Raw genomic sequence first — 22,495 nt, 5'->3', positions numbered from 1 at the left:
TTTCCAAGTAATTCAAGTTCTTAATTTTCAAATGGGTATATTTAAAGACTTAGCAATTACAAATTCTAAATGTGAAGCTACAAATGTCAATAATCTCATTTAAATGTATCAATTGATTGATAAAATTGGTTTTGGTAGGTAGAACTAAGACAGCCATATGTTTAAGAAGCTGCTTTATGCTGTGCATTAGTCAGACTACTTTTAACCAGCCAGCATTGGTATGAAACCAGCTGACCAGATACAACAGGAAAAGAAATTTTCCCATGACTTGAATATAGTAACACTTCAGAATCCACTGCAACTTTGAAACTTATTTCACTTACTGGAAAGCATCCATTCCAAATCATTTAGTACTCTTATCAACTCATACTCTTAATACATATTATTGTTCAGTATGCATAGTTTTTCCACTTTTAAAAAAAATATTTTCAAGTTTTATAATCTATCGTCTTCAGACCTGGGATTTTCCACCTAGTTAAGTATGTTGTGAATCTGAAAGACAGCCAGAAGAGAAAAACTGTAGCAATGCAACACTGTGGGAATTAGGAAAGTATTCATTGAAGGACCTCTTTTGGTTCTGAATATCATTTACATGGGCTAAGAACACTACACAGAGCATTATTCTGTTCTCTCTCTCATGCTGACCACACACAGTCCAAGAAAAGTGTAACCTCATACAATTTGTTCCACAGCTGGAAAAGAAGACCTTTCTTATTTTGCAGAGACCTAAAACAAGAAGAGACACCCAGTGACTGTCACACCTATGAACTCGCAAATCACTCACCTGGTCTAAAGGTGTCCTAAAATGAAAGTGGAGGGGAAAACAATCTCCAACTGTAAAGCCAAAAGGTTTATAAACACTACATTCTAAAACAGAAGAGATACACTTTTAAGCAAAAAAGCAACTTGTGAAAAGTGATTTAAGCAAAACCTCCCTGAACGACACTAAGTAAGCGTAAAAGTCCTGCTTCTGGGATACCTACTCACTCTACAGGCACAGAACTGTTTTCAGGTAACTGTTGCTATGATTTTGAATTTCTGCAGACACACAACTTTTCTAAGCTTTCCAAGAATAAAACGGTGCACGTTTAAAAAAGTTCTTTTCCAGAATATGAACATACACATAGACAGATTGATAAGCTTCAGAGTGTATCTTGGAACCTAGCACAGATAAACTGATGGGTCCTACCACCTAGGGAATAACATCAGAAAAGGGATTTGCACACCAGGAATTGCTTTAAGAGGCCACAACTGCAGTGCCTGGATGCTAATCAGCTCCCAATTAGCTTCAAAGCATGCTGGCCCCAACAAATACATTCAGTACCACTTATCATCAGCAACCCTGCAAAGATGAAATGCAGCAATCACCCACAGCAAAGCACACCTACCAGTATCCCTAGCACACTGATGAGAAAGATATTTATACTGCTTTTTGCTACAAAAAGCATTGTGGGGAGATTCTAGCTCCATCTTTAATAATAACGGGAGGACTCTGTATTAGAGGACTCTTGATTACCCTCACTACTAAACAATGATACACTCACATTTCGGTATGAATAATTCTAGCAGCCTCAGTATAATCCTTGATTGTCTGCCTTTTCACAAATGTCCTCTAAATGTAATTTTCTGCTAACTACTCACTGAGGAAAAGCACCTCCTAAAACCACAGGGACGTTGCCTAACATCTAAATCTGAAGTTTTTGCAAAACAGCAATATGCCTGCTAAAAGAAAACAAAACGGCAAGCACATGTGCATGATAGGATTATTTGATTCAATACAATATAAATTAGGTCAGAGTCCTCTTTGGAGGATTCTGTGTCGAGAACTAGGTGGTCCACTAAATTTCTATTCATTTGCCTTCAGGCTCAGGGAATTGCAAAGATTCTCAAGAAACTGATATTCTTCTACCCACAAGAGTAATCACTATTGGGGGCGGGGGGGGGGGGGGGGGGGACAGGGCAGGGGGAATCTCTCCGTGTAACCACTTGACAATATCTGGAGACCTGAGAAATCTTTTAATAACACAAAGAGCAGCTAATAAATCTTTGCATATATATAACACATATGTACATGTATCCATACACGGAGATATACAAAATTCAATACAGAAAAAAAACCAGCAAGTCCTTTTGTGTACTTGGGCATTGCACTGCCCGTTTACTTTTTTATGTTGTACATATCCTTAAGAAAAGTAACAATTTATGCATCCTCATTAAACCAACAGTAATGGAATGACAGGAGAAGCACTATACATAGAAAGCACAAAGGATTACGGGCTGGAAACTCTGCCCTGAGCCTGCTCCCTGGCAGGCTTCTGCTCACGGACACTGCATTTTTAAAAGCTTACCCACAGTTATCATCCTTTCTGATTCTATAAGCAACTAAAGTAAATCTTCACGCCTCCAAGGGCCATAAGACCATGCCAAGTACTTCACATATCTAAGAGGAGGACTGAGTCAGGGCAAGATGTGACAAGCAGCCCTTCAGCAGTCCTGTTGCTCCACTGGGGATAGATCTGGTTAGGACACACAGCTGAGCCTGAAGAGCTACGTCCGGGGTAGCTGCTTCCCCCCCAGCTGGGGACATGACAGCCTACAGCCTCCACACCTGCACAGACGCACAACTGGTCACCCCCAGCTATGAGCTTCACTCCAACACCTCAAAAAGCAATATACTGATTAAGAGACAAAGCTGACAGGTCTCCCTCTGATCTGGTTCTTCAAAATGGCACGTATCTTGAAACAGACCCACCACTGAACATCGGCTGCGCAGACCCCACCGTAACTGGCAAGGGTCGTGCTAGCAGAGCCCTGTGTGTGTGACTACACCACTGAAAATAAAGACAGTTAAGGACTTTTCACTACAACCGTTTTTACACAAGTTCTTACAATATTTGTTGCTCCAACAATTTTAAGATCTTTGTAAAAAGAAGAATGGGACGTTTCATACTGCACAGTTAAAACCAATGAACACTTATACCTGTAACACTTGAAAATGTGTTTGATGGCTGTGTAAGATGAGGTTGCACACAGTAACATGGTTAGCTTTCCTGTAACTCACAACATTGGGTTTACTCACTTTCTCTAAGTTGTGACAATTCTGCTGCCTTTACACAGAAATGGAAGATTGATTCATGGATGAAATTCTTAAATCACCACCATGAAATGTAATTCTGCTGTAGCTAGACTGGGCAAAAACTAGTGTTAAGGGCAAAATACAGAGTTGCAGGTTTGCTATGTGACAAGTCAAAGTATGAAAATGAAAATATTTAAATCTGATTAATTACTTGTTTCAGAATATATGCTTTCATTCTACTGTATCAAAATACTCATAATAAAACAGTGCAGCTGATGAAGTCAAGCACTCCCTTACAAAGGCTGGCAAATTTGCAGAACAGCACTTGAAGTTCAGATTAGTAAAATCCTAATGAATATCTACTCTAATACCCATGTAATTGCATAGAATGCATTTGCAAGTGGTACAATTAAAAAAAAAAAAAAAAAAGGGAAGAAAAAAAACCACTGGCACAATTGAAGTCCAGACTTGATTTTATGTCAGTTTAAGAGACTTAAGTGACAACCTGGAAGAATGAAGATCCCAGTTCAACCCCAAGAAAGAAAGAATTGCAGTAAAAATTTCCAGTTCTTTCCCAGATTACAATATGGTTCAATCTTGCACTGTAAGTACCAATGTCAACTTATCAGTTTCATCATTTTTGTCCCAGACATCAGACCTGTTTTCATACTTTACCCAATGACTGTTTTATTAGAAGTGCCCACCTCTTCCTGCACACTGTACATGGAGTTGGGTGCCCACCACAGGCTCCTGAAAGACTTTCTTGGAACTACATATGTAAATGTTGCTGCTGCTGCACTACATGTTGCAAGATGTCACACTTCCTTTTGGGAAGTGTAATTTTTGACATATTTTATCTCACAAATCCACCATGCCAATAACTGCTTTAACAATAGAACTAGTACTGTAAGAAAGAAGCCACAGAAGGGCTGAAGGCAAGCACTGCTGAAATAATACTAAACAGTATAGGACACATGAGAGACCAAGTAATAACATACTTTTATTCCTAAGTAATTGGCTGAGCAAACGTATTGTGATTCAGCAACTCTGATTAATTTTGCAAGAATGCTTGGGTAGTGTTTATAAAAATCAAGTCATTACCTTGACTAAACATTGACTTGGACAGTTAACTTTAACCATCAAGACCTTGACTAAATATTGACTGGGAAAGTTAATTTGAACTATAAAGTCTAGAAAATCTTGTTCCTCTTTACTGGCATTTGCTACCACTTTAAAATGTAAACACAATTGTAAAAACAGAGGTTCTCCCACCTAACGAGTATTTAACTGGGTAGCTTGTCTGTTGCTAAATTCAGCACAACTATCTTGCAAAATCTGAAATCTAAAATATTTAAAAGAAAACAGGCCTATTACGAATGAGAGGGAAAGGCCAATCTTCCTGTGTTTTGCTTGAGCAAGGACCTCCCAAAAGTATTAAAAAAAGAATCACAAGGTTCATGGTTTAAAATTATTTTGATACATATATATGCAGGTGTCTTCCAACATATATTTAAAAAACTGTGCCTTGCCCAAAGAACCAAGGAGGCTGACCACCAGGACAGCGTGTTCATTCTGGTTCCTCTACTTTTGAAGCCCTAGTAACAGCTACCTCAAGTCTACATCCTCCACTATTGGTGTCACTTCATCATGTGAGGCCATGGGTCAAAGGACATACACAGGGTCTTTCACTAGCTGAGCTAAAAAAAAGAAAAAGAAGAAAATCAATTTCAATCCTCCTAAGATGAAACCACTGATGTGTGCAGTCACTAAAGTCCCAAAGGTAATCCTACAAGAAAACATGATGGTGTCCTCCATCACCGTGCCGAGATACTGTTAAAGTGCAGCAAAATCACCTATGAAGTATAGTCCAAGACCAGCATCTGTATCAAAACACTCCAAACAATAAATCTGAACTTCTAGACCAATGTGAATAGTGCATTTTAAATGTGTAATGAAACAAAGTGGTAATGACAAAGGGGCAAGGAATCTTATGTTTCAAGAAGGTGTTAGGTATGTGGCTAAAGAAATAAACAATGACTGTGAATCCAGCAGTAATTCTACCTACAGTTTCATTTCAAGAGTTTGAAAGTGCCTTTTAGCTTTGTGCCTTAATTCCTCTTTCAATGTAACAGCTGCCTTTAGCACACTCAATGAAAAATAGCTTAAGAGCAAATATAAAAGATATAAATCTCAGATACAAGTTGAAATATCAAACTAACTGGTGAAAACTTGCTTTTCTATTATTTTTGAGTATAGTAGTAAGGAACAGATTGATAGTGGCGTTATGGGAGGGTGAGGATGGAGAATGAAAGAACAATAAACAATACAATCATCGGTAGTTTAACACAGCGCTGTGTCTTGCAACGGAAACATACTGTGAAACAGCTTGCAAGATAAGCTTCATCAACGATAAGTAATTTTTATTCCGTTTGAGTGGTTGAAAACAATAAACATGATTAAATGCTTCAGACATGCATTCAGAATTTAGACAAATGGCAACGAGTTCCAAGGACTTTGCTTTTAAAACTGCTCTGGGGAAAGACCTAAAGATTCGCTTAAAGGGTTTGAAATGTACAATAAAAGAGAAGTTCATGGAGTAATTAAAAACTTTCCATTCATCTGCAAGCTCCACGACTGTCCCAAACAGAAACAAGCTTTGTTCTTTACTGTTCGGATGAACACTGGTCCCAGTTCCCTACCTCACTACTGTACCACTCAGAGAGACATTACAAATGTGCCGGTCATGAATAGGAGCTCCCGTGGCGTGAAACACCCTGCAAAACACAAGAGAAAGAGGTGGCTCTGGCTCCGGGAGAGTTTACAGTCCAGGCTTGTCCTGCCAGCCGCTGTAGGATCTGTCACCACCGTCCTGCTCCAGGCTGGCAGCGAGCCCGTGGGCGCAACGCATGGGAGCAACGCATTTCCAACTTTAACTAATTCCAGGGTGTCTGTTAAGGCGTTCCTGGTGACTCGGGGACGGCGCACAAACACAAAAAAAGCACCCAAAACATTCAGATGGGGGCTTTGGGGGTTCTTCTGTTTGTTGTTTTTTTTCCCAAAGGGCCGTAAAGGTGAGGTACGTGAACCCGATAAAGCTTCCCACCCCCTTCCTCAGCCGCACGCCCATGGAAGGCGGGGGCTTGGGGGGCTCCTCGCCGCGGACCAGACGACGGCTCCTGAGGAGGGTCCCTGACCCGGGCACCGCGTCGTCAAGGGGCTCCCGGATCAGGAGAGAGGGCGAGCTCGTCCCACACACACCCCACACACCCCCCCCACCCCGGCCAGCGGCCCCTCAGCTCCGGGCGCCATTTCCCCGCCGCTCCTCAGCGCGGCGTCCCCCGCCCCGGCTGCACCTTCCCAGGGAAGGCAGCGACGGCGCAGACGAGCCGCCGCCGGGCTCCCTGCCCGCGGGGAGGGAGGGAGGGAGAGGGGGGCCGGGCCCGCTGCCCGGCGGCACCTCCCCGCCGGCCGCGATGAGGGAACCGGGGCACGGCCGCCACCGAAGGTGCGACCGGCGCTTCCAGCTGGCGGGGGGCAGCGGAGAAGCTACTGAAAGCGGCGCGGAGCAGCCGCGGGGACCCCCGCGGACCCCCCCCGGCTAAGCCCCGGGGACACCACCCCACCTCCCCCCGGCACAGCCCCGGGGACGGCGCGGCTCTCACAGCCGGGGGGTCGCGGCGGTGGAAATCCCGTAACTGCATCGGGTCTGTGGGTCGCTCTTTGATTTTTTTTTTTTTGTTTTGTTTTCTTGCCCCTTTCCAGGGGACGGTGAGAAGCCGCCTCTGCTCCGCGACTCGGCTGGGAGAGGGGAAGCCGCGCACCCCGCTCCCCTCCCAACCGGCAAGTTCCCGCGACTCGCAGAGGATTTCAGCCCTTTCCCCACCTCCGGGTGACGGGCAAAAAATATAATTAAAAAAAACTTCCTCCGGAGAGCAGCTGCCCTGCCGTGCCTGCTGCGAGAGGGGTTCCCCTTCACACGAGGGAGCAACGCACCCCAACACCGGGGCACCCCGGGGCGCAGCCGCTCGCTCCCCCCATCCCGCCACACCTGCCCGGAGATCGGGCACCCCCCGGCCGCCGAAGGGAGAAAGAAGGGAGCCGGCGCCCTCACCTGCCCCAGCGAGCCCTCTCCTCCTCGCATTCCTCTGCTCCCCATCGTGGGCGCAGCAGCTGCTGTTATTCCTTAGGATACACATGGCTCGTCCATGCTGGGAGAGCCGCCTTCCCGCGCTGCCTGCCCTCTCCGGCCCCGCCAGTGCGGCGCTGAGGCCAGAGGGAGGGGAAAAGGGGAGGTGTGTGGAGAAGGAAAGCTGCTGCTGCTGCTGCTGAGGGGTCGGTCTCCTCCTCCTCCTCCTCCTCCTCTCCTAGGGCTGGGGGTCTGGTGCAGCTGGGCAGGGAGGGGGGGTGCGCCTGGCTGGGCTCCCCCAGCTCAGGGTGGGGCGAGGGGATGGCGCGGCCCCAAGCTGTCACTCGCCTGTGGGGCAGCCCTCGTGTGAGGGAGCGGTAACCCAGCGGTGTCGGTGAAAGGGGCTTCCCGGGGGAGCGCAGGGAGGTCAGGGCGGCCCGACAGCCCCTGCCCACGCGTGAAACCCGGCCACGGGCGCCGCGGACTCGGTCTCCCCCCCCACCCCGCCCCGGCCCTTCCTCACAGCCGCGGGGCTCCGTGCCCGCAGAGGAGCGGCCGGGACCGGGCTGTCCCCCCCGGGACCCCTCGGGAGCTGGTGGCCCACGGCCCGTGTGGCGCGCCCCGGGGGGGGCCCCGCCGTCAGCCCCCTACGAGCGTGGTGTTTTTCTCATGGCTTCTCTCAGTCACCCATGAAAATTTAATGAGGCATTTAGGGCCGTTACCTTCAGAGTCAATGGAGGGAGCATATTTAGCCTAATGCACTCGCCGCGGAGCCAATGGGTCTATTGCAGGCAGAGCAGAAGTCATGGAGAGACTCTCCTTTCAACACAAAATTCACGACCCATTAAACTTATTCTGTGGTAACAGCTTCTTTACAAACGGAGACCCATAGAAAACAGAGGCTGTCATGCACTTCCTGAAAGGATTTACATACAGAAGAGAAGTACATTCACGAGGTTATTGCTGTTTCAGTAGTATTATCTCCAATCAAGGCATAAAAGCAGCTCTGCTCTAGCTAACTGAGGTAAATGACTAAAAGAAAAGCTTTTTGCAGCCTCCAGATAGATCTGATTCACCTCCCCGGGCTGAGTGGCAGCGTCTCCTTTGGCTGACGGAGAAGAGGGCTCAAACCATTACAGAGTATCAGGTCTGATCAGAAATTACGAGCGAGATGTTATGCCGGGCACGCAGATATCTAACTGCTGATGTGCACTCTTCGAGATGACAGTCAAGGAGTGATCACCAAGATGGTCACACGGTAGAAAGATATCTACAGGTTATTTTACCTCCAAGTGACAGGCAGGAGATCTGAACCAACGTGGCAACACGCTTAACAGGGCAGAGAACGCCCAGCCAAGAGCAGAGGGAAAGGCTGGCGCGAACAGATTGATTGAAAGTGCGTGCAGAGATCCAATAACATTCTCAAATATTTCAGTTTCATCTTCCTCAATTATTCTTTCCATAGCACATTAGGTATTAAGCATAAAAGATAAAGTCATCTAATAACCTTTACGACGTAACAAAAATGTACTTCAAAAGTCATACTACATTTATAGAAGTAGTTGGTAGAATGGAGACTTTTACTATAGACCTGTTTTCTTTAATTCCATTTATTACAGAAATGAAAGGCGGGATTATCAGTTGAACTCATTTATTCTAATGTGGATTAAAAAATTAATTGCAGCAATGTTTCTTAATGATGAGAATTTCGCCATCTTGAGAAGACGAAGAATTTAAGAAAAAATAAAGGTAACAGAAGTCACCTTTCCATTAGGAAATGATAGACAGCATCCTCAAGATGACATGTGGCTATGCTTGTCCGTAAGTATTAAGTCCAATAAAATGTTGGTGATCCTCAATTCCCAAAACACATATTTTTTTGTTGGGGAAACAGTAGATAAACTGCCCTACACCCTTGCCCATTATAGTATAAAATGAAGTTCCATCTACCATGTTGCCAGCCTCACTGATGTCCTGCAGTCTACAGGAAGGGTGCTAGCTGTTGACTGAGAAGAGAAGGAACTTCGAGTAAATGTAAACTTCATTCCCATTTCTGAAATTTATGGATGCAAGTCACACTTGCTAACAATATTTTTTAAATATAAAAGACTGTACTAGCTCAGAGCTTGTAATATGAATGCAAATGAACTTGTAATTATACTATGCAATTTTCTACTTTTAAAAAAAACTATGAAAATAGAACAGACCTGAAGAGCAATATGAACTGCAGTTCTTCATTGTGTTCCTTCATTATGCAGGAGTTGCCATAAGCAATCTGCTCTATTTTAATGTAAAATATTTTTTAGGCCATCTTTTGCAACACAGATTCTCACATGAGAACATTTATATGGTCAGAGTTCCTCCTCTCTAGTGAAAAACATGGCCAAGATGCAAAGGAGCAACAAATTTGATGTGATGACTGGCATAGCCTTCTTTTGTCTTCGTCTGTAAAGCTTATTTAAACTCAACATTCCTATATTCTCCTTTCTGATGATCTACTATACCAGCACAGATTAAGTCATAAACCAATAAGAGTTATATATTAAGAACTGTAGGCCAAAGATGTCATTTCCACATTCCAATAATCTACTGCGGAACATTTCGGTTCCATAGATAGGAACCTACAAAAGTAGTTCTCTCAACTATTTTTCAATATGTTGAATAGTTATCTCTGCAGCACTCAATCCCTTAGTACTTACTAAAATACTTGACAGGAAAGTAGCATCATCTTCTTAGTTTCTGATTAGATTTCAGCTAACAGGACAATGATCATAAGCTATTTAGGTGTTCTGGTACTCATTAGTTGCGATAGGAATGAATTCAATGTTTCAACTAAGAACACTGCATAAATTGTTTAAAGAATTGCCTCAAAATAACATTAAAATATCCACTGCTGATACCTGCACACCTGGATTTTAAGTAATTTGTTATACTACCCAATTTACAATAAGAACTGCAGTTACTAGTAAACAGCTGTAAGATGTACCCCACAGAGCAAAAATGTTTGCCTGGAAATAAGAGATAATTCGCAGGGTAATTATTGAAAGTGAATTCACTGATAATTCGGAGTCAAGTTTTCTGACTCCTTAAGAAAAGGGTACTCAAAAAACTTCCCCCTTTCACCTCACAGGCAAGTTAATCAGCATCAGCTGGTTAGGCATACATGCTAAGAATGGAGCTGGTTTCCTTTCAGAGCAGACCACTTGCTGGAATATGGATCTCCAGAGCCTCCCTTCCTAAAACCTCCTCTGGTGATGCAAATTTTTAGCATTCTATTGGTCAAGGAGAAGAAAATTTTATTTAATCCACTGGGTTGTGTCCAGCTGCAAGCTTATGAGTTTCTCATGTGAAATGCTAAGATAGTATCCACTCTGTAAAACCAGAATCATCTTGCATAAATGGTAAATCACTAGGCCATAAACCCTGTAAGGTTATTGTCAGTGCACATGTGTAACATCCATTAGTGTTAATGAGAATTGGACATTCTCTGAGATGGAATATAGGTCTTATTTTCATTAAACTAATTCATATATCTCAAGCTGTGATGGTTATAAAGGGCTACCAAACAATTTTATAGAGAAATTTTGAGAGATGTTTGAGAAGGAGCTTTAGGTGGTGCTTTCAAAGAATCTAGAAGTGAAAAATACTTGTTACGCTTTACTTGACTCAAGTGTGATTTCTGGAGTGGGTATTCAAATATTTGAAAAGAGCATCAGCCATTATTTCTGCTATAAACATCTTACTAAAATACAGAACAATGTGCAGACCATCCCTTGCCAATTGAGCTCTCGAAACATCAGCTCCCTCACAAAACCACTCTTCCCATTGACTGATCTATATTGTACCCCACAGCAGGATCATCTTGATCACTGCAGATACTCGACCTGGATAGTTCCTCACACAATAGTGGCTTCAGCTTAATAAGTTCCTCTAAGGGAATTAGGCACTGACTGAAAATAATACCTGCTGCATTAGCAGTAGCTATGGTAGCCCATCTCTTACCATTGTAACTGCACAGTTAGCTCCTTAGCCATCCAGCAGAATTAATCAAGATTTGGTATTCATCCTCTATTTTCTCAAATGGGAAGAAACTCTGCGCTTTCATTTCACTAAAGATCTATTATGGATATTTCCTTACCTACGTACACCTACTCAGCTGATAGGTGACTGAACAGAGTATGTTGCTGAACACTACTCTTGCCCGTCAAAAAGATGTATGTAGACAAATTGCGGTGATCCTTCATGGAAAATGAGAAGCCCCTCTATCTTCTGGTAGTGGCACATCAGGAAGTTACAATAATCCTTGACCACACAGTACAATCTGATGAAGCACGTATTATCCTGAAAAGTCCCCAGATATCTATTAAAAACCAGCACATGAAAATACTGAAAATGAAATTAAGTCTTGAAAGTTCCAGAGACTTATCACTGGTTTCTGAAGATGTACCTGTGTATGCTCCTACTGTATTACGGCTTGGTCACAGAAGGAATTCTTCCTTTCATGCATGTCAACAAAGATGTCACGATCTTGTAAGTTAGACATGAAAAAAGGATTCAGGAGCTTGGTTCAAATCCCAGCTCCATCACTGTGTGACCTTGGATAAGTCAACCTATACTTTTGTTATGTCCATCTCTACCACACCTATCTCACAGGCCTACGATGAGACTTTCTCCACTAATATTTGGAAAGACCACGGAGACATGCAAAGGATGTATAACATCACATAGATACTACCCATTGTGATACATGTGACCATTCATTCCATTTTCAGTCCCGGGAGGAAAAACAGAAAGAAGATCTTATTATTATATATATTATTATTATATATATATATTATTATATATATTATATATTATTGCTAGCTCCCGTTATTCTCCATCACATATTCAAACCATTATTGAACTAACCCTAATGAAATCTTTTTCCTCAACTGCAAATGAACAGTTCCAACACACATTCTAAGACTGCCCCTCTAAAATCAATCAAGTAGATGGCAGCAAGTAGGTGCCCATCTTGCCAAATAATGGAATTTGTAAAAGCACTGGAGATTATGAACCACGTTATTTCCCAGATGCCCACGAAAAAGTCTGTGATTCTTCAAGTACAGCGATCATCTTCTTCACAAATCCAAACAGCTTCATATTTCAAATCCTTTTTGGCAAAGTGCACTTCCCTTCACAGCCAATTAACTGCAAACTAATTTAGAGTGGGTTTGGTTTTGCAAACATAAGTGTCAGGTTCCAACAGAGAATGTGTTGCTAAGAGCATGATATATGCACACATTCTGAGTTCCATTGTTCTCTCATCCCCCCCAGACATCACTGACGATCCATATAGAGAAATCTCTGAATTTAATAAGCTCTCTTCTAGGAAAAGTTCATGGATGAAGAAAATTTTCGGCATCCCTTACATACTGAAAGCCCACATGTTCCATATTACTTTGGAAAGTACTCACACTAGTTTAAACACACATGAACTGACAGAAAAGGGTATTTACTATGGAAAATGTATATTTACTATAGAAAAATCTATCTACCCATGGAAAACACAGATCTACTTTATAGAGAATTTTGAAATTTGGCTTTGTTCTGAATCAGACAGTAAAAGGGGGCTTGGAGATTATGTTTTAAACTCTTTGCTTCTCCAGGAAGAAAGCTTATTGCAGCTTGTTCTTAAGATGTATTCTACTTTAACAAGCAGTCAACACATTTAAGCTCTCTGATTTGGACAATATTGCAACTTCTTTTTACTAAGTATGTATTTATCTTCATTATTTCTTCATTTTCAGATGTTAGCTTTGCAATCAAAAACTTCAGACTCAGAGGTCCCTAAAGAACTTGGCTGTTGTCATATTCCGTGGTTTTGACAGCAAAAGATTCACTTGCCATTATAAAAATCATTTTTGTTAAAAAGAGACAGACAAACATGATATTTAGGACTGCATTCCCCTCAATTTCTGCCAAAATAACAGGTATTCAGAATACAGCAATTGTGTGTAGTGAATGTCCTCAACAAGTAAGGCTGTTTTTCATTTCCTCTTATGTCACATTACATTTTCCTCTTTATATTTTCCTTTAAGTATTTAGACAGAGCAGAGAGTTTTAAATGTGTCATTGACGCAAATAAATGTTTAAGCAGTTATTCTACCTTGGGTTCAGCTCTTGTCAGATCTGATAAGTTAAATATCACTGGATCTGGTCAGTAATTGGATGGAAGACCTCTGAGGAAAACTCAAGTGCTGAAGCAAGTGGCACTAGTTATTCAGTAGGTGTTTTTCTTAACCTCAGACTCATCCTGAAAAACGCACTCAGCATGGTATTATGAGCACTAGCTGAACAAGGCATTTTCAAGTGAGATTTAATGTGTTATTTCTGTTAGGCCCTAGAAAAGAGTCCTAACACTTCCCTTTGAAACTTGCTTAGCCCACTTTCAAGTTAGTTGAGCCCACTGCTATGTAAAACTACCTTTGAAAGTATGAAATCAATTTTTAATAATTTTCCTTTTAATAATAGTACATTTTAAAAACCTGCGGTTTAAATAGTAACTTGTACGTTTCTTTGCCTTTACTGTCTACATTCCTGACCTTTCCTTTTACCCTCTTGTTAAGTTTCTGAGTGGTCAGCCTCTCAGTCTAGCTCATGGGTACCAAAGCATAGATGCTTCCTTTTGCCATTTCAGAACCAACATCAGCATTTCCAAACCCAGATATAATCCCTCTTTAACAGCTGCTGATTATTGATTGTTTTGCCACTGCTTCTTCATGCTGGAACTACAGTGATGGGACCATTCCCAAAGCTCATCCAATCCTTCAGGCTGTGGAGTACATTGCGGCCAAGGACTGAGGCTGCTTCACTTGCTTATGAACTCAAGACATTCACGGATGTGGCTCAACGGTAAACAACTGCCAGGGCTAACAACTGCAGTTCAAATACAAGATCTCTGCCCTTCTGGGACCCCTACAACACACCATGAAGTTAACGTACAGGTAAAACTAGCTCCTGGGATGTCAATTTTCTCTTAGTCCAGCAAGGAGGCTGGACCCTGGAGCTCCCAATCCCCACGCACTCTGCACAGTGAAGGTCTGCACAAGTCTGGCAGCATGCCAGAGTTCATCCAAACATATTTGCCTACATTGATATTTCTGTAGTGCATTTTAAAACTTGACAAATCATTACCTTCTGATGTTCCATATTCATATTTTTTTCTCTTTAAGCTTTCCAGGCAGAAATGTAAATTGCAAGTGCCACCACAGCAACTCAATGCAATAATGTAAATCTTCAAATAACAATTTAAATGAAAGATGTTTGAAGTATTTTTATTTTGTAATAAATTTATAGGTGTCAACTAGATCAGGGCCTCATTTCTAAAGGGGTTTTACTGTTTATCTAAAAAGACAATCCTTCACTGGGAAGAGATTATAACATTAGTCTGAGACAAAACACAGAGATTCAACAAAACATCTCAAATGCATGCTATTTATTTATATTAGAAAACTGTTTAATGGTACAGTTTGGGTTCCAAAATGTCTATGTCACTTTTTATTCCTGGCTTTTTTATTCAAATTCAATAGGAAATTAAGACAGAACCTATACAACCCAGTTTTGGAATCCTCATCCACTGCCACAAAACTAGGATAATTTCAAAGACTGTTAATAAACGGGATTTTTAAAAGACTGATGGTTGTCATATGCTTAAGACTCAGTTTGAGACTATGCAGCATATACATAGAAGAGATGACAGTTTTTCAAGTATGTGGTTCCTCTGGCTAAGGTGGTATTTCTCCAAATCACGATTAACACTCAGCAAATCAGAGAAGACAACAGCACCCCTTCAACCCAATATGAGGGCCAAGTTCCAGTTTTAGATGCAAAGCACGCACTATTGCAATTTTTGGATGGCTTACTTTCACATATATTGTTTATCAAAGACTGAATCTGTATGCCAACCTCTAGCAAAACTGACAAAACCAGCAGCATCAGTATCCAGAGAAGAAGTTACATGGAATCAAGGTTACACACAGAATAAAAAGAAATACAAGTTATTGTTAAGCTGAATAACCCATTCCTTTCTGATTCACAGAATCACAGAATCACCTAGGTTGGAAAGGACCTTGAAGATCATCTAGTCCAACCTTTAACCTAGCATTGGCAGTTTCCAACTACACCATATCCCTAAGTGCTATGTCGACCCTACTCTTAAACCCCTCCAGGGATGGGGACTCCACCACCCCCCTGGGCAGCCCATTCCAATGCCTAACAACCTGTTCTGTAAAGAAATACTTCCTAATATCCAGTCTAAACCTTCCCTGGCGCAACTTGAGGCCATTCCTTCATTCCTCATCAACATCTGCCTAAGTGTATCTCCCTTTACAATGAAGTTTGTTTCCTCGACATAAAAATAAATTTGAACAAGAACACCAAGATGTTTGTCACTTTTCAGAACAGGGAAAAATCCACGTTGTTTAAAAACAAAGGCTTCTGAACATGCAGGCATGTTCAGTTTGGACTTCAAATACATAACAAACATGGTCTTCGGCAAGGAACAGAATCCAAATTTCATTAACTAAATAATGGATTAGAAAAGATCTATAGCATTCAACTGAATAGTTACCTTCTGTTGAAATGTAAGTGCTTGGAACTAACAAATGTTAATAAATAATACAGCTCAGGAGTGGGTGGTAAGCAAGACTAGATCCATCTGGCCTGTTGATGAGGAAGAAAGAGCGCTGTAAAATTCACGGCTACAGGAATGTGACCAGGAACACATATGCAAGGGTGCATACTGGATGAGAAGATGGAAGTGTGCAGCTTCCTCAGCCTCATGCCCTTATGTTAACTTCAGATCTGCAGTAACGTATGCTCCAGTCCTGCATATTGCTGTGCGTATTTGTGCTCGGTACATAATGTCCCATGAAGACATGAGCATGACTTGGATTGGAGAATGCAGAGTTCATGGGAAAATCTGCTGAAATTAAACAGTATTAGTAAATGAAACTAGAATTTGCTAACATTTGTATTCAGGTAGTCATAAATTCACCTTCACACTTTCCCTATTCTATTAACATCTTCCTCTTCTAATCCACGGGAGTTTTTGCAGTCTGACACACCTACTCACTGCTTTGCTTCTAACACAGTCTGGAAACTGAACCCCTCTCTCTATAGAACACTAATTTGCTACACCTTCAGAAGATGATTTTGCATTGAGCTGAAGAAGCATGGATTTTGTATGTGTTTTGATGAGCCATCAACTATTTTAGATACTATTCAAGCTCACCAACAGATTTCAAAATGAAACAAAATCTACCTCTCATCACATGCACAACAGGATATAACAGATGTCACAGAGAAACCAAGTAATAGCAGTTTTCATGGCTGAATTCAACAATTACCTCTGTGCTCCACTCTGTGGTCTCTGCCATAAAGCCCAATAAGCATAAAAGAGACACCGACTGCAGGAGTCTAGTGTAAACTTTTATAAACAAAGTCTAGCAAGGCACAAGCCAGAAAACCATCCAAATAAACATCTTTCACAATAAACCCACTCAAGAGCTAGGTTATCCCTAATCTTGAATACACTATGTCGTGTTGGAGCAAAGGAGGATATACACTGTTGGAGAAAGAACAAAACTGATGTCTCTTCTGGGAAAAACACAAGAATATTGTGCCCATGTTTACACTATAAGTTCACTCTCATCGGTAATATTTGCTGGCAGGAATGGTATCCTGTTGGTAATTCCATCACTGACCACTTGCAGCCAGTATGAAAATAATGGAAATCCCCTCTTACAAAACAACAGCACTTGGCAGCTCCTTCTAACACCCTCTCTAGATGAAAAGCCCAATGAAGATCCTTTTCTCTGGCTCATTGCACAGGAGTTGTACATGGTTTTTCTGCCCCTGTGTAATTTTCTCCTGCAATGTGTACTCAAGGTTAAAATGCTGTCCTTTCTCCTTGGTGAAATCTGTCACTGAACTATCAAAGTACACACGTTAGAGAGCTTGCCAAGTGGATAGTCAAGCGATGCAAAGATAGGCCTTTGATGCACGTTGTGACCTTAGTGCATTCCCCTTAAACACCTAAAAAAAGGGAAGAAGAGCCTCTTCTCTTTGCCATTTGGGGGGAGGGGGGCATTAAGTGGCTCTTTGAGTACAGTAGCCCTCACATTTATTGCAATTATTATAGCCTCTAGAGGCTTAGCTGAGACCTGAATCCCTTTATGATGAGCAGTGTAAAACATAAAGCAAGAGAAAAGTCTTATCTCAAAAATGCATAAACAAAATGCAGCTAAAAAGACTAGTAAGAAAACATCCTCATCCCTGTTTCCATAATAAGGAAAGGAGGCATAGGGAATACGTGAGCTCTTCCCCAAAATCCCAGTGAAATCTGTGGCAAAGCCAAATCTCTGCCAACTGCTAGGCTGACACCTTCACTTCAGAACGACACATCTACGACACAGACCTCATCTTCCAGGGACTGCAGCTCTTTCACATCATGCATGACCTTTGAAGAGATCTTGTAGACCAGTAAATCAACATTTACAAAGGTAATTGCATACACAGACCTTTCTGGGATAATGCCAGTTTGTTAGTTTTTCTGTATTTGCCACAAAACAAGGAAAGAGAAGAAAACCACAAGCTATGGACAGTACAAATATTACTTGTAGGAAGCGTTCGGGCCATGCATCTGACACAACCTCTTACTCGTCTGTTCTACCTGGTCTGCATATCCAGCTGAGAATGTCCATTTTACTATCTGTTCACCTGGCCTACTGTTTGCATACTCATTGTGATTTAAACATCACCACACAAAAGAGCATTAAAGCTCAAACATGACTTAGAGCACAGTTTAACAACAATCATATGGGAACTATCTCATTTTAGTTAAAAGCGAGTAGGATTAAATGCAATTAAGAGCTCCCAATGATGTAATAAAGACAACGAAAAAAAAATCAAGGCAAGTGGGAAAGAAGCAATCACCTTTCTGTCTAGAAACAGTAAAATAACGACAGTCTGATTGTTCTTAGGGTCACCAAGGCCAAAATGTGCAAAATGACCTTCATTAAGTCATACTTTGTACTTTTGCTAGGGGACTGTTGCATCTGCTCCTTTCAATTTGGCTTGTTTGAGTAACAAAGCTCCCAGCGATCATCTAAACCTCATTTGAAGCACCTGTGAACAATTCATTATATTAATATAACAGCAGGGGAGGAGTATAGATACTAATAAATAGGTTGTTGAGCAGCTTCTGCTGCCAAGGTTGCTTTACCCAGCAAGAAAATGTCCCCTCCACCCAAAAGCTGTCCCACTGCACTGAGACACTGAGATATGTTGCACCACAACCTGTCAGAACACACATCTGGTGGTAGGGAAGCATATAAATTAATTTTTCCTTTCAAAACAGTTGATAAACTTGTGTCTAATACTTCTGAGAGACTCCAGCATGATTTGAAACAGTTTGTTCTCAGTTGACATAGAACAAATGTTCTCCAGCTAAAGGTGGCTCTGAAAGGCATTTGGTAACGATTTGTACCAGCTGGGCCTCTCGTTACCTTGAATAGATTTGTGTAAATCAGCACACAAAAATAAGTGGTCACTGCCTTTAATTGCATTTGGAGGTAGCATAGTAATAGCAAATATCTGAACTTCTGCATTTTTCCTTACATTCCGCAGTTTCAGAAATAGAAATATTCAGAAATATTTTTTAATAGAAAGAAGAGCGGCAAAAAGATTTTGCTGTTAACATCTATTTAGTCTGGTTTCATTTAGTCACATTTTGCAAATGTCAGTGGAAAGCAAAGGTCAGCTGAGAAAAAAACAGTATGCTATGGATCAGTACAATTACAGAATGCAGAGTAGCACGGGGTTACGGAATAAGCTGAGGAAAACATATCTGCGGAGTTGGATATACATGGGGTAAAATCCTGCTCATGGACCTGCATACTTATCACCTTAAAATATTAGGAAAAAATTATATTGTTTATGTTACTATACGTTAAGATCTTTTTCCAAAGAAACAGAGGAGAATATCATGTTTTCAATTAATTGCCTCTTTTTTAATATTTGGGCATCTTCTGAAAAAGCCTTGTTTTTGACAACTAGTTTGCAGGCCAGAGCATCCTAGCTGAGCTCTTGCTGCAGTGAATTTTTCTCCCATTGCACAAAGGGACCATAGGAATTATAAACAAAGTCCCCAGAGAAGCTGTAGGCTGTAATCCTCCTTCTACAAAGGACCCCGGGAAAATACAGGAAGGCCTAACTTTTAAAAGTGTTTAACATTATCCAAATCAGTATGCATTAAGTACTTAAAAACTTTTATAGCTCTCTCTCCTATTGTCTTCTGTCTCTATTATTCTGCTGGGTATAGGAGTATTTCCAGCCAGCTCAAGACACGCTATAAGCTTTGATGAGTTAGTGTTGGTAAAGCACACTGAGAAACTTGAAAGGAATGTGCAGTTAATAATTATAAAGTATCTTGCCCTTACAGATTTGGTTGAAAGTTTGTTACTATTATTATTCTGGAAGGCACACAAAATCCATACAGAAATGTCTCAAGACGGTTGAACTGGAATAGACATTGCCCCATTTTCATCCCTTTATATAAAGAACAGAAAATTAGAAAAGGAAGAATATTACATATATCAACAGCCAGGAGGGAGAACATTTTAAACACAGAAGTTAATACGATCAATATAATTTTATATCAATATAACAGAGTAAACAACATAACTCTCTTAACATCACAACCTCACATTTTCTACGTCACCGTAGACATGGATTAAAGATTATTTCTTTCAGCGAGTTTTCTCTTTATAAGACAACCTTTTTCTGTAAATACATTTGTTGGTTTCTCAACATCCAACTACACATGTATGGAAAAGCCATAAAGATATCCAATTTATATTCTTGACTCTTGATGAATTATTTTAAACTTAGAAGTCAAAGTAACCAAAATCTACTATTATCTCTTTGCTGGAATTGATTTAGCAAAAACTGGTAATTGTCACACTGGGGTATCAAATATAAACAAAAATTTGCACACATACCATGAAATCCTCTCCAGCAACATGATACTGAACAATAGACAAAACTGCTTTTATAAAAAAAACAAGCTAATTTTTGTCATTTTTGTGTAAGGAACGATCATTTGAAACCTTTCTTTGCACCGAAAAGAATCACATGACAGAAGCAGGTTGAGGGATTTTCAGTAATTGTATCTTTCACATCTATCTTCTGCATAGATAGCTATGAAATAAATATCAACTGTGTGTGAGCAAGTATAAAACTGTACTTGAGGTACTTCTGTTAGATAGAATCTCATCCCCTTGAAATTGCCTTTCACATGAAAGATGCCCATTGACAACCAGCAGTTTAACTAGCTAGGAATATATATCGTCAACTACCACTCAGCCTTAAACTGTTATCTGATTTGTCCCATAAAGCAAAATATATGAGGTACATGATAAGGCATGGGGATAATGTACAATAAACATAACTTACACTGCAGGAAAATGAGTTCCCGTTGGATCATCTCACAAGAGAATCAACTGTGTAAGAATCTGCCCAATCTGATCAAACTGTTTTCTTGTTTTTATTACTTTATCCCATAAGCATAATTAAAAACAGTCTTTTTGGTAAGATAGTTCTGTAATAGCTTGTAAATTACTTATTCTAGTGAAGCCTGCCAAAACTTTTTTTCCCCCTTTTGAAAATACGATCTGCATTACTTGCTGCAGTAGCAAGGAAGTACAATCATAATACTCTTTTCTCAGCCTTTCCCTCTGAATCTTTACAGAGCATGCAATCACCATTGTCTTCTTAGGTTTCTTCTCAGGACAAGAGAAGCTATGGTTCATAAAGAATGGAATGTATTTAAAAGACTGTCAAAAATCATGAAGTTAAAAGCTATCAAGACTTCTGAATAATATCTCACTAAATATGTTTACATTTTAACAGGGATTATTAATTTATGTCTCCATTAAAAGATCAAGGGAAAAAATGGTTTCTATAGAAGACTTTTTACAACAGTTACTTATTTTCTCTTAATGGATGCAGATTCTATGTCAAGTCTTATCCATAGTGCTGGAGTAGTGTAATTTTGTACACATTAATCATCACTTTAGATGTTCTATATCCCTTTAAAGGTGTAAGTATTTGGAAGGAAAGTCTTCACATAGCTTGCATTCTCAAATAATGGCTATAAAATCATAGGCAGAGGTTCTGGAGTAACTTTCTTCACCTAAGCATGTGCTTTCTAAATACTTGCATTGAGGAATTTTGAACACATAACCCACAGACTATGAAAAAGTACAGAAGTTGTGGTTTCAAGACCCAAAGGCCCGCTAGGAGTTTGTCCTATTGGATACTGAATAAAAATAGGTCAGGAGGACCTGTGCCCTGAGGAACCATCATCTCAATAGTCGATACAGCCTTTAGCTGGAAGGGAGCCTGGTACACATATATTGATAGCAACAAGTTTATTATTCTAATTTGTGACTTCTAAATGAAGAAAAAGAGTGTTATTAGATAACCTAATGAGATGAGAACAAAAGGAGATGGGGTAGGGAAGTCTGGCAGAGAAAGCATGGTGAGGAAGGCACACGTGCAGAAAAGCTGAAATGGGGATACAATGCCGAAGGGACAGATGGAGTCAGAGCAAGGCTGTGACACAGGTTCCTCCACAGCTTGTGGGCAGGCAAACACCACAAACTCTTCTGATAGCAGCTTCTGCACAGGCAGGTCTATGCACAAGAAATTCATTATTGTTTTTGAAAACAAGCATGTCAAAACCAGCTTTTGATTCGTCCTGATTTACACCATTAATGGACTTCCAAGTCCTATGGTTTCTTGGCATTATGCAGACTTTATATTGAAGAGTGCAAAAAAAAAAAATCACCATAGCAGGTTGGAACAAATTTGGCCATAAACAGGTTTGTAGAAAAGAGTAATTCCTCTAAGGTTTCCCAAACTTCCCCTTATTGTCACAAGTCCACTGCAAACAGTCTGAAATTTTGTCTATTCTCATTGACCATTTCCCTCTAGCTTTCCTGTGTTCTGTTTTTTAATTATTTCTTAATTAGATTACAAACACTTTCCACAAAAACAGTAAAGCACTGCCTCTGAGCTAGTTCCTGGTAATGGTTCATTTTAAATGTGTATTAACTCAAACTGAATGTAAATTAAATTAATCTTTCAACAGAAACAGTAACTTGTCATTTTCCTCAGTGCTTGTCTCATGCAAAATTTGTTCACTGTTTAAAAAGCCATTTTTTAAATTTAAAGTAAACAAAATTGGT

General features: G+C 40.7%; 1 protein-coding gene across 11 annotated transcripts in view; it reads right to left on the bottom strand.

Moving 5' to 3' along the window:
• Nucleotides 1-22,495, bottom strand: part of DAB1 (DAB adaptor protein 1) — a 474,343-nt gene that overhangs the window by 162,495 nt on the left and 289,353 nt on the right. For 2 of the 11 annotated variants that reach the window (XM_074875939.1, XM_074875943.1), the window contains exon 1: nt 7,188-7,338. The exons of the other annotated variants lie outside the window; for them this stretch is intronic. The gene's annotated coding sequence lies outside the window, so the exon portion shown is untranslated. Of the gene's footprint in view, nt 1-7,187; nt 7,339-22,495 lie in introns of those variants that run through there. 11 annotated transcript variants of the gene reach the window in all.

This window comes from Strix uralensis, chromosome 8, assembly GCF_047716275.1.
Source record: "Strix uralensis isolate ZFMK-TIS-50842 chromosome 8, bStrUra1, whole genome shotgun sequence".
Lineage (NCBI taxonomy): Eukaryota > Metazoa > Chordata > Aves > Strigiformes > Strigidae > Strix > Strix uralensis.
The sequence above is the reverse complement of the archived record's forward strand: the minus strand, read 5'-3'. Positions and strand labels throughout refer to the sequence as shown.